Below are 13,218 nucleotides of genomic sequence, written 5' to 3' on the forward strand. Positions count from 1 at the left end.
GAAGTACTCTTAGTGTGACCATTGGCTGGATTCATAGATTTATTTTCAACATATTTGATAAAACAGAGAAGATAAGACTTCCAGGAATGGCCGCATAGATCTAGTTGTTTCTATTGCCTTTGAATTGCAGCCAGACATGTTGGAGGTCGACTAAGCCTTTAGCATGGGATTTAACTTTTGTATGTTTCGACCATAAATCTATATGGTCCATGGTATAAACAATAAAGCAGAACTAGTGGTGGTCTGAGGCAGCACTACTAAGGTTTATCTGGACAAATGGTGCTACGGTCAACACATTAATATTGGGATAAATGACCAAAGCTGTCCCTAGGGTCCAGTACTGTGTGATGTATTGTGTCTCTCTCTCTCGGACGGTGAATCTTTTGAGTTGGGTTTTTGGTGTTGGCAAAGCAGAATGGTTGTGCTGACTTGCGCACTTTGTCCCTCTCTTTCCCTCTCTCTTGCTCTGTTTCTTTTCCCCTCTTTCCTTCCTCTTCCCTTTCTCCTCCCCTCTCTTTAATTCCTCTTTCCTTTTCTGTTCCCCTTTCCCTCTTTATTTCCTCTTTTCCATCTCACTCTCTCCCTTCCCTCTTTCTTTCTTTCTTTCTTTCTTTCATCTTCTCATCATTCTTTCCCTGCATGTCCCACTCTCCCTCTGTCTCTCATTGTCTCTCCTCTTCCCCCACCTCTCTTACTCTCACTTTCTCAACTCTTCTTTCTCTCTCCCTCTCTCTATCCCTCTTTCCCTTTCTCTCACCCCCCTCTGTCACTGTCTCTCTTCCTTTCTCTCTCCTTCCCTCTCTTCCCATCCATCTCACCCCCCCTTACTCTTCCCCTTTACTCTCCCTTGTCCTTGTGGAGACAGAGGAGAAAAAGTGCACCAGGGGCTGACTTGGCTGTTCCTCTGAGCGCCGTCATAAATCCGAGTGAACATTTCTGAACATCTGTTGTGGATGATTAGCTCCGTGGCTAGCAGAGTCTGACCGCGGGGACCGAGAAAACCATTGTGTCGCAGTTTGTGTGTGTTTGCGCGCCTCAAACTCAAAAACTCTGCCTGTTTGAAGCAGTGGATTGTGGGATATTTGCCTATAACTCACTGCTTTGTGATTCTTAATTCATAAGCATATACAATATTAGTGAGATTCCCTAGGGTCCTGATAATGTTCTTTAAAGTGCATATGTAATTAACACTTTTAATTCGTACTAGAAGTACCGCTTAAGAGAATGATTTTAAAAAAGTAATAACTTTTATTTATTCATACATTTTTTGTTTGAAGGCAAAACATGATAAAACTATCAAGCAAAGATCCTATACAACAGAAAACTGAAAACCGTGAATACATGTATAGTAAGGTATATGTAATAATGATTAAATATTGAAATTATTAAAATATAATATACTATATTCATGTCTGTAAAACCAAACTCCTTTCATTGCTTTTCAATTGATACCTGGGAACAAATAAAGTTCTTTATTTTTAAAATACAAGTTACAAGTTCTAGTCACAATAATGTAATGTGCAATTTTGTAATGTAAATTTTTGTTGTTATTATAGAAGGATAATTTGTGTGATAGTAATATAACTTTTGATCCGTTCATAATAATTACATATTAATTACAAATTCATATTAATTACACTGATTTCAGTTATCGTAAAGTTTAGTACTTAAACCCAGTATTTGTTGTTTGAAAAATTTTGATCATTTGAAGTTTCATCTTTGGCTTAAAAAATATATTTATGAAAAAAAAAAAATCAATATTCACCTTAACAAATAGATTTTTCTCTGAGAATCTTGCTGAACCTAACCCGAGATCAAAACTTTGTATTTAAGTCCCACTTCTCACCACCTTCTACTTAGCTCCACATTCTTCAGTTGAACAAACAGCACAGATAACATATAATGGATTCTTTAAGCCTCAAAAAGAACACCCATCACGTGTACCTGTTTTTTTTCTTTCTGTCTACATTCAGGTAAGCTCTGAAAATAGTCTGTGATTGGTCAAAGTTCAAAAGGTAAGGCTCCGTTGCCTCCTCCCCTCTCCTTCCCCCTCCCTCTTTCCCCCGGTGAAATCCTACACCCCTGACATCACAGAGGGGGTTGGCTTCTCTCAGGCTATCCCCAGAACTGTGCTCAGTGTGAGAACTAGCGCAGCCAAGGAAGGACCTAAGCCACTGCGCTCGTAAGACGCTGGCTGGAACGTATTGGTACAGGAGACTAAATACTTTTGTATTGACGGGCTATCTCTGGACTTACCGAGGGAAACTAGGGAGAGTTCAAACTACGCTGGTGTTTTTTATTTTTTGACTTTCTTTCATAAAACAACGTTGAGGGATTTGTGGATATCACTGGATTTTCTTGTCAAAGGATTGGATTGTCCGACTTTGGAATAAAAGGAAATAAAAAGAGGATTTATTCTAGAGTGGACCTAATTGTCATGCATTGGTAAGTGCAAAGTCCTGTGCAACAATACAGCTTCAGTCCTGAGTCTCAATAGTGCTGCACTCTCCTACTCAAGCACAGGTGCATTTTTTGAAAGTGAACTTTTCTCAACTTGTAAGCACTGACTCAAAACTTAAATAAAAAAAAACAACAACAAGTTAACAAATGTACTTTCTCTCTGATATCGCTTGACACAAAACAATTATCCACTGCTGTTGTGAGAAGAAATATGTGCTATCAAAATACAGTTCAATATTTGGCACTGTTTGTGAGCTAGCAGTTTGTCAATTTGTCACTTTAATTCTATTTTCAACTCTATGCATTTTAAGGATGTTCATTAGTTTTATTTTTATTATTTAACAAATGGGATTTACACACAAGTTTCCACCAAGTTAACATTACCATTTTACGCCAAAATCTGAAAATATTTGCAGAATGAAGATGTACTTTGACCAAAATAAGTAAATATGTAATACAATGTTACCCTGAAACTTGGCAACTTCTCGAGGCAAAAAATACATATTTACTAATGTTTGAGGGAACAGACAATTTTGTAAATAACTCTTGGCTTTACACTTTAAAGTCAAACGTAACTTGGACTCCTTCAGAAAAAGCCTTCACTCAATCTAAACATACCTTAACAAATTGACTCCTTCCACAAAAGTTACCAAATAAGTTGATATGCTACACTTCAATGGTCAGGTATTTTCTTCTGATTCTTTTGTGCGCTTTCTCTTTTGTCCTTGCTCACTCTTGCTTGTTAAGCCAAAACAATAGTTAACCTCCTCTGGCTTGGCTCTATTGGCTGGCTCTCTGGCAAATTGCCCTGTCTGGTGCAAGCCCTCCCCTTCCTTATTCAGAGCACTTTGAATAGAAGAGCCATAGAATGTCCCCTAGCTACCGCTGCTAAGGTGAGGCGCCGTGCTGCTATACCGCATTATAGGCCTACGCCAGGGCCAAAGCAACCTGTTTTTCCAGTTGTCTCTATCTCCCTGGGCAATCTGGAGGCTAACATTTCAGCAACAAGAATTTGAGTGAGGAGGAGACACAGAAAGGCTTTGAAATCTCAGATAATTGTGGTGAACTTTTCAAAGTTGCAAATTATGATTCACCAACAAGCTCTTCTGAAGTCTAGCCTGCAATATGAGGTCTGTGTAATTTGAAAGGATAGATTTTGACTTTAATTTACATTCAGGCATATGTCTCAAAATGGAAATATCTCCAAGTTTGCCTGTTATCTGACAGTATGTATTAAGTTCTTGATAGAGTGCACAAAAAATTGTCATAATAAAAGTATCTGCTGTTGCACAATGAGTTTGTTGCTGAACAAAAGAAGCTATTGTCTGTAGGCGAAATGTCCTTTTAGTATGTTTTGATCAAAGCTGTAATAAGTTTGGAGAGTGGAGCGCAGACGTGACTTCTCTGGTTTGCGAGGTGCTTTTATTGTGGCAAACTGTCTCAGGGGTTCACCATTCAACAGACAGAGCTGCTGTTTTCCTTTGGCTGCGAAACATGAACTGTGTTCATCGTTTAAGTGGAGTGTATGATCATTTCATCTGATGATTCAGCACTGTGACTCTGAGCACCTCTGCTACACTCGTGTTAAAAGGGGGAGTGAACCTGATTTATAAGGGTGACCTTGGGGCGAAACCTAAGCTGGACTTGTATTGGACTAACACTGCTAGAATGTCCTCTCAGCTGCTCAGGAGCCTCAACAAACAAGACACAAGGTGTGGCTGGAGTCCTGCTTTAAACAAGCTATGTGCTCATTGGCTGACCCTCAGGTCCCCTGGCCTCACCTCCAACATGCAGGCCATTGACCTGCCATTCCTCATTCACAACAGTCGCTCTGCCACTGCTAATGTCCCAGAGACACATTAAGACATGTCCAGGAAGTGACCTGAGGAAGCAGCAGTGTCCATTTGGGCCTTATTAGATTCTCCCAGCAAACATACAAAATATCCGTTAGTTAGAGGTCGCCTCGCTTCCAGCCTTTCCTCCTGTAGAAAACCGCATTCACAGTAGTCAATCACTCAGTCTCCTCCCCTCCGGATTTCTCCAAAGTAATTATGGGCTGAGCATATAGATTTTTCCGTAGAACTTGATTTCTCATCATGACTGAATTGGATGATGTGTAATGGCCTGTTAACGCATGATGGATTTGCTTAATCACTCTTGTCCCAGTTGGGACATGAAAGAGGTTGCTTACAATCACAGATCAATGACTGTGAAGGCGCTGCTGTCGGGGCAGACATGTGTCTCTTCTGCATACTGTATGAGTAGTAAAACTACACACACTGGTCGGGTCACTAAAGTTCAGCGCACTGTTGCAAAAGCTGCCAAATAGCTTTGTTTATGATCAGCTCTCAGAATTAAAAACGTCAGCGGCGGGAAGATTTTTCATTTGTCTGGTGTCGGGCGTGTTGGTGACAAGGTCAAAAGTGTTTTATGATGACAAGGCGTAATTGTCAATCTCCTGTTCTTTACCAAATAACATGTTTATGCAGCGAGGGGCGCGAGCAGCGAGAGGACCCTGCTCTGTGCAATGTCAATCAGTGGGCCCTCCGCCTGATATGATAGTTTGTGATTGGCACGCTCTGCTCCCCATTCTGACACCTCTTCTCTTCTGACTCTCCCTCATTTATAGTGACAGCTACTGAGGAAAAGGTTTAGAGAAATCTCCCTTTTATTGCTAAAATCATCAATGTTTTGAAAAGGAAGTTTTTCCTCTTGAAACCCCAAGCGCACTGCACATTTGAAGACACAACCTTTGCTTTTGTCTGCATCTACACACACCTCAAGGCTCTGACATGAGATCATTTTAGATAAAGCGCTTTTTGAGGAATATAGTTGAAATATTCTTGCAAATGTGTGATGAAAATGGTTTCCCTTACAAACTGAACTCTGGAGCTTGCATTACATCAGTCTTCTTGTTGGGCATAAGAGACCTCATGCATTACCAGCCAGTCTTCTCAATGGAGACATACATTTCCTTTTCGCCAAAATGTTTTTCCATTACATACCCATTAAATACCCAGGCTCATTCAAATAGCTTCCGTTTACAGGCGAAGTTGCACTTTTTTATAAAGCACAGTGAGTATGCATTTGCTATTTTCAGTAATGGCAGGTTTGAGTTTTTGTTACATAGTGTTGTTCATTATCCATTATACCACCTGTGTGAGTGACATACTGGACCAAGTGAAGTGCTCAGTCACAAAGCTACACTTACTAGACTTTACATTGAAATACAGTGCTGCTTTACAATGGCTTATAATTTATGAATAGCACTTGTTATTGGTACCTGATTCTACAGTAATTCAATGGCCTTTTGAGAAGACTTTGAATTCAAATGTAAAAAAAATAATACAAAATAATAATTGAAAGCTCTTTGTTACCTCTTGATGGAAAATAATTGAAACCTCTTTGTTACCTCTTGATGGAAAATAATTGAAACCTCTTTGTTACCTCTTGATGGTGTGTTGATTTGTCCAAATTTTCATAATTGATTTTTGATATCTGGACTGGTCATGGTATTCAAGAGATAACAAATAAATGTCATGTTATCACCAGTGACGATATATATCACTGGCAATAAAGAAAAGAATGCAGAAGAGAGAGATGGATAGCAATGGTGATGATGGGGAGAATTGATGGAGAGATTAAAAATTGTACAAAAACAAAAAAGATAAATGTTTTCAAAATGTAATCTTTCCATTCTGTCACAATGAATAACAAGCTAAGTCAAGAACAGACAAGCAATGACTGGGCTTATTGTGTAGTGCATCGATGGTTGCTAGCATGTCGCTTTCTGTGTTAAAAAGAATACCTAAAGCACTGCAATAGTTTTTGCTTCCAGTGTATTTCTATGTTCTGCTAACCCCTTGCATCGGCCAACATACTAAAGGTGGCATTCCACTGTTAGCATGTACTTGGTATGTAGTAAGTATTTCTTTTTCACCTTGTTCCTTCGACCTGAAAAGTGGATATTACTCTTCTTCCTGCCAAACTCCAGGGCCCCTTGCCTTGTTTTGGGGGAAGATGGATGGAGATTCATTTGGTTTCATTATAATGTCTGATTTATTTATAGTGTGGCTGAGACTGTTGGATCAGCGCGGCCCTGTGAGGATGCTGGGGGGCTGAGGCGTTGATGAAACATTCTTGTGTCCGGGGGGTATTCTCTGTGGAGAGCACTGCTTGTTTAAACCAGGACCAGAGAGGTGACAATGGAAAGAACTATAGACAAGGCCTCTGCGATATATTTCTACCTCTAAAGCTGAGATGCTCTGCTCTTCTCTGGGAATGTTTTATCATAGTTATCAGACAGGTGTGTAGGAAGAATATAGGCTTCTAGCTTTGACCAGCAATACAAATCTATTTATGCATGTCAGAAAGTCACACAAATCTAGTAAGATGTAAAAAATACAGTGCATAATTAATAGCTTTAATTCATGGGTGAAAGAATTTATTTTGAAATTGTCATCTGAAATTATTATCATCAGCATATTAGCATATCATATTTGGCAAGAATTTTGAAAATGTCAAATATTTTGTACAACCAATTTCAAATGACAGTTGTATTAAGCCATTCTGCCCAATTTTAGATACATGTTTATAAATTCATATTATAAAACAACTTGGTATAACTATACTTTGCTTCAAAGTAGCGCTTCATAACTATGTTGTCTCAGTGAATTTCATCCTACTGCAGGCAAAAACAAAAGACTACGATCGGTTCCAAAGAAGATATCAAACTCCAGAGATGAGACAGAGCTCATATATATTTGATAGTGAGTGGAGTTTGGAGTTCCCATTGCACCAGTCCCAAAACCGTTATCTGGATCTGTTCCTTCAGCCTCTCTGATTACGCTCCACAACCTCAAGCAGGGATGCTGTCTGCCTAGTAATTTGAAGGCTAATCCCCTGTCTCTTCCCTACAAATCTCCTTCCTGATAAAGGGGTTGCCTCTACATTACTAAACATGGGAGACTTGGATGCATTTGCCACAAGTCAGAACGAAGACCTGGTTGAAATTTTGTGAAATCATAAACGCAGGCATAAGTAGTTTTGTCAAGTGGGGTTTTTGAAAAATCTTATTTCCTGATCAGAAAAATCACAATTTGCAAATGTATGGTTGACATAATCTTGCACACACAAGATGGATTCTCGCAATAGTTGTGAGTTCACAAACTCAGGAAGATCCACCTTGCCATGCACCCACTGTAAGGATGATGGGTGGACCAATCACAGCACAGGATTGAGGTTTGTGATAAAGCCAAAGGCAAAGTGCTCAAATGAACCAAATCAAACATGGCGACGGCGACAGATGTGCTTCAGCTTATTTTAGCGTCAATAGCGTTTTTTGTTTGTGAAAAACATGCAGAAGGTAAGCGCTTTGTGCATGTGTGGAAAGAGAAGCTGCCTGAGCTTTTCTCTCAACTGGATGCAACAGTTAGATTTTTTGGCTTGTTCCACTGTCGTGATGCTTTCACCAATCAGACTCACATTATGTTCATGACATTCTGTGTTTTCTGATCGGTTTCAGCAAGAGCCATCCCAGACTGATAATTGAACAGGTTATGGTTTACATAGTCTATTATAGAATTGTGGAGATCTGATATACATTTAGAAAAAAATAAAAGTCAAAAAGCCCTTTTAATCAAATCTAAAACTATCCATTGTAGTATAAGTGTGCACCTCAAATGCAAATGCATGCCAAAACCCTCTATACCATTGTGTCAAATATGTCAAGCTAAAAACATGTTGCTAAAAGACATGCTTATACAAAGCTCATACATTTTTGATATCCCGGCCCATTTTTTGTAGTATTACTGTCTGAGATCTTGTTTTTTTCCCATTGTCACTGAAAAGACTAATTTTCAGACTAAATTGATTACGACAATCTGCTAAATGACATGGTAGTACACAAAAGACCAGATTTAATGCCCTGTGTAAATAATGTATTTTCTGAATGCATCGGTCAAAGCTGAAAGAATGACTTAATGGCTTTATGGTGAGCTGCGAGTGTCTCAGGAGCCTTTAGCCTCACGGAGAGTGCTAGCATACAGTCCATTATTAATGCACATTCATTAGCTTTTTGACCCGAGTACGTTAGCCTAATGATCAGAGCCGTTCTTCCATGGCTAGACACGATGGCTCACTTTAAAGGCTTTCACTTCCTCAGATCCTCCTTGACAGGTTTGCACTGAGCTGATTGGACAGACTAAGGCCAAGCCCTGTTAGACTGCAGGCTGTAACAGGAGAGTTTTATAGTATGGGAAATAACATGATCTGTGCTTCCAGGTATAGGGCTGCAAGGATTATCACAATCAAATGGTTGTAATTGGCAAACCACAAAAGTTGTAATGATTGAAGCAATATAAATTCCTCTGCAAACAACAAAATACCCTTTCATATGTATAAAATCTTCTCACCCTGTCGTTTAGACTTCTACAAACTGTTCTGTAAATGAAATTCTTTATTAGTTTAGCTGCTTTTCTCAAATGTGTTTGCCCCTGAAAATGTGAACTTTGCCCCTTGAAAATATGAACAGAATCCTACTTTTGTCAGAAAAAAATAAAAATAAAAATTGATTATTATATAGTTCCAAAAATGTTCAGCCCTGCCTGCAGGTGCATAGCTTAGAACACTATAAGTCATCAATGGAAGTGTGTAATTTATTGTGAAATTAAAACACTTACTCAGGTTTAACTGGAACCAGAAGTTTTATGAGCTTAAATTCGTTGCTTTTAAGTTGTAACTTTTTATGAGAACCCACAAGTGAATCATCCATCATGTCACAACAGATTATTACTGGGAAAATCTTGTGTCAAAACTATTGTCACGATAGACTTCAAGAAAGTGAATTTGAAAGCCGTTACAAGAACAACTTTTAAGTTTGCAACTATGGACATGGAAGATAGTGTGCGAGGTGTCTGACACATACAGATAATTGGCTTCAAATTCTTCTGTCAAAATCTTTTGAAATGAAGCAAGCTAGACCTTGCCAATTGTCAAAAAAGATAGTGTTAGTGAATGGCCTCACAGGAGCCTATGCTGTAACCAGCTGGTTTCTTGTACTGTCAAAATGGTCCACCTCCTCTGCTAGTTTGAGAAAAAAAACATACAAGTCGTTTTTTTTATATTGTAACAGTCTGGATGGATCATTTTGAGTTTTTGAACTGTATGATGATTTATAAATTTACGTTTTAGGACCAATAAAATCATATAAAGTGTTGTATTTTGCCAGTCAACCTGTTTACTACCTATGTTGCTAGTTCGCAGAAGAATCACTAAAAAGCTGAAGCAAATCAAAACTGACTTGTTGAGCCTAAATATGCTCCTAACTGGAGCTGGCAAGATGGCATTAAAGCAGTCCATGGAGTGAGTGGACCTTTATGACTGGTGCATTGGCAGTGATGGCTTTTCATTTGCAGACCTGACAGAAGCACTTTGGATGTCAGGGCAGATGTGGGGCGCGAGTGACGTCCCTTGTCCCACGTCGAGTCTCTCTACGCTGAAGGGGGCGCTGCTTTATCTAATCGCTGTCACACACTTAGATGACACGTCAGGAGAGATTTAGGGACATCTCCTTTTCTGAGCACGTCAACAGTCATGGCGGTACAAATGGACTGGAGCAGACGAGAGTTCAAGATTTGGGCAGATAGGTGGGCTTTTAGTGAGATTTGACAAACATCCCTGCGATGTCTGGCTCCATCCATTATTGATATTTTTACATTGAGTGAGTTCAGACCCTTCCTGAAACCTCATAATGCAAAGTGTCAAAAGATGGCTGCTGGCTTGATATTTCTTCTTAAAAGAGAAATTTGCACTAGCTTTTAGCTGCCCTTGAGACCCTGCAGGAATACCATGCCGATGTTTTAGATATTTTTTATGACACAGAACGGTTTTGTACATAAAAGCTGCCATAATTGTACTTTTAAGTGCAGTGTGTGTGTCTGTGTGCGTGTATATATATGTATATATATGTATATATATATATGTATATATATATATGTATATATATATATATATAGATAGATAGATAGATATAGAGGTAGTTAATCCAGAAATAACACTTAAATTACCCTTATTTCAATGTGATGAGTTCAGAGTTGACACCTTGTTCTTGTTACTGTTTATGTGTTGTTTTTAGTGTAACTGCTTTTCTATGTGACACTTGCTATGCCGACAAGTTGTATTTATCAGTTACTGGTCTGTTTTGGAGACTGGCTCTAGTGAGTTAAGACTGCTGATGTTTTGGCATGGGTTATGGCCTACAGTAGTCCTTGTGTTCAGAAAATAAACAATCAGTAGAATACAATATCAGATCACTTTTTATCATTAATGAAGTCTTTTTCTTTTTTCTCTTTAAACAACATGCTGAATATTTTACATAATATTTTACATATCCTTAGAAAACAGTAGATTCATTTTGACATAAATATTTCCCACTTCTAAGTATAAGGTTAATTTGTTTGCAGATGTAGAAAATATACATCTTAGAAGGAAGAAAGAGGAATTGTACTTGCCATTTTGAAGAATGTACTTCGAGATTAGAAGTAGGATATGGCATATATTACAAATAGTGGTTGACAAATGAAGATGGTGTTATGGATAAAGGCTGCAAATGAATTTTACCACTTTCTCTCCACCCACAGTCGCAGCTTTCTTAGTTGAAAAGATTCCTTATTAAATATTGACCTATTTCTTCCAATGATTTTCTTCAATTTACTTGTGTGACTGTGACATCTGTCGCCTTGACTAATAAGCGTAGTTTCTGTTTGACAGTTACCCCCACACCACAGTATTAATAATCCATGCAGAAGCTTTGCAGATGGCCCTAGCTGGATGTGTCCTAGTAAATATATATGTACAGTTTGCATAGGTGTCCAGCGGTGGCTCTACACTGGTGGTAATTGATAGTCTGGAGGCTGTCTTGGCTGCAGGTAAATCCTATCTGCGGCTGTATACGGTGAGAGGGGAGAGGGTATAAATAAGTCTTCCAAGGACTATGCATTTCAGAATAACTGGGTGGATGCTGTGGAGGATAGGACAAGTCGAAGAGATAACACTGTGAGGAGACAGGAGGCAGGAACAGGCTAGTTTCAATATGCATGACACAGGCTGAAAATTACTTAAAAAATCTCCTTAAATTTAGCCTGAATCACTGCGTAAATTGCGTTATACTACTCATAAAATTTAGGGTTTTGAAGTTAATTGACGATAAAATGCTGTGTTTTGCTCGGGGGGGGGGAGGGCTGTAAAAATAGAGCAGAACACTGAATGGTATGAAATTTTGATGTGTGATGAAAAGCAGGATTTTACTCCAGTTCTTAAAGGAAAATAATAGATCACAATACAATGTAGGTCAAGTACTCTACTTGATGGTAATTTTTGATTGAAGGCTTTGTCATACTTTTGGTGTCATCGGTTTGCTATCTTTGCTCTCTAATAATTCTGCATTATATTTTCCACAGCTTTGTAGTTTGAAGTGGGAGAAAATGACAAAACGTTTCTAATTGGGCAGCTTGATAACAGAAGATCTATGACCTAATTACAGTTTTCACCATATAGTGTCTGGGAACTCTTCCTCATTTTCACCATTTATATCTGACCAAGAATAATTTCAAGTTGTTGTGGCAGTTTTGGTGTAATTGTTCAGTTTTCTGTTTATCACAGATTTATCCTCCAACAGACACATTTGCCCTCCTCACATTGCCCAGCTTTTGTTATGCTTTGAGTGATTGTCAGGTGGGTTTAACCATTGAGATTATAATATAAACTCTTAAAAGAAGGAGATAGTTGCCTCTTAAATTGTAGCTAGCTACTTGGTGTTCTTGTATTGTGGATAACTCGAAAATCATGATACAATTTTTTTAATCCAATATTTCTATGGCTGTTATGATAAATATATTTTTTCTGCTCTTGTGTGATATACCAATTATAATTTTCAATACCATTAGTATCAACGTTAGGATTTCTTCAAGCTCAGCAACAGGCATATTTTGAACCTCACCATTACCCCAATGTCCGGATATTCCACAGTGTCTCAGCCTGAGAAGTGGGTCCCAGTGAGGGATTCATATGTAGTAATGAGAGTGTCTGAAGGGCGCAGGGCCTCGTGTTGTGTCTCCGGCCCGTCAGTTAAAATAGATCCCAGTAGTCAGCCGAAAAAAATCGATTGTAGCTCTCACAGCCTTGTCGAGTCGTTGTTCCTCACTCTTCCCGTCCATCCATCTGCCAGTTCCAAAATCGAGGACAAGGCAGGATCTCCGCAAAAACCCCACTGTCCAGATACTTTCTCATTAACTGCGAGGTGGCTTGAGGTGAAGAGAGCCAAGAAAGAATGAAAAAAAAAAAACTTGCTCTGACTCTGCACTTCTGGTCAAGATAACTTCAAGAGAAAAGCAGCTGGCTAATTTAACACAAACAAAACAAATTGCTTTTTCTTCCAGAACAGGATTAAGAACTTTGAAGGTTCTCTTCACTGGTGTGGGTGCACGCCTCAGTATATTTTGTAAAGAGCAATGTAGAAATTATATTGGAGGTTTAATTGACTTGAATAAAACTGTCGACACAGGAAATTAATAAACTATGGGACCAAGGGACCAGTGGTTTATGCTTCTCTAATGATTCTCATGCAGAAATAATGGCAAGGCTTTTGAACTTTGCTGCTAATGTTGGTATTGATAGTGATGTGTGACAAAACTGGTTAGCATAGAGTAGTTAACTTTTAAGATAAGTTTAAACCATTATTTTTAAGGCCAGGTTGTATTT

At 38.7% G+C, this 13,218-nt stretch overlaps 1 protein-coding gene across 1 annotated transcript in view; it reads left to right on the forward strand.

The window, feature by feature from the left end:
- The first annotated feature begins 2,140 nt into the window (after window positions 1–2,140).
- LOC117385047 (receptor-type tyrosine-protein phosphatase F) overlaps window positions 2,141–13,218 on the forward strand; it is a 218,080-nt gene continuing 207,002 nt past the window's right edge. The window contains exon 1 of the mRNA XM_033982280.2: window positions 2,141–2,445. The gene's annotated coding sequence lies outside the window, so the exon portion shown is untranslated. The remainder of the gene's footprint in view (window positions 2,446–13,218) is intronic.

The sequence above is a fragment of the Periophthalmus magnuspinnatus genome, chromosome 17 (assembly GCF_009829125.3).
Source record: "Periophthalmus magnuspinnatus isolate fPerMag1 chromosome 17, fPerMag1.2.pri, whole genome shotgun sequence".
NCBI classification, from domain to species: Eukaryota; Metazoa; Chordata; class Actinopteri; order Gobiiformes; family Gobiidae; genus Periophthalmus; species Periophthalmus magnuspinnatus.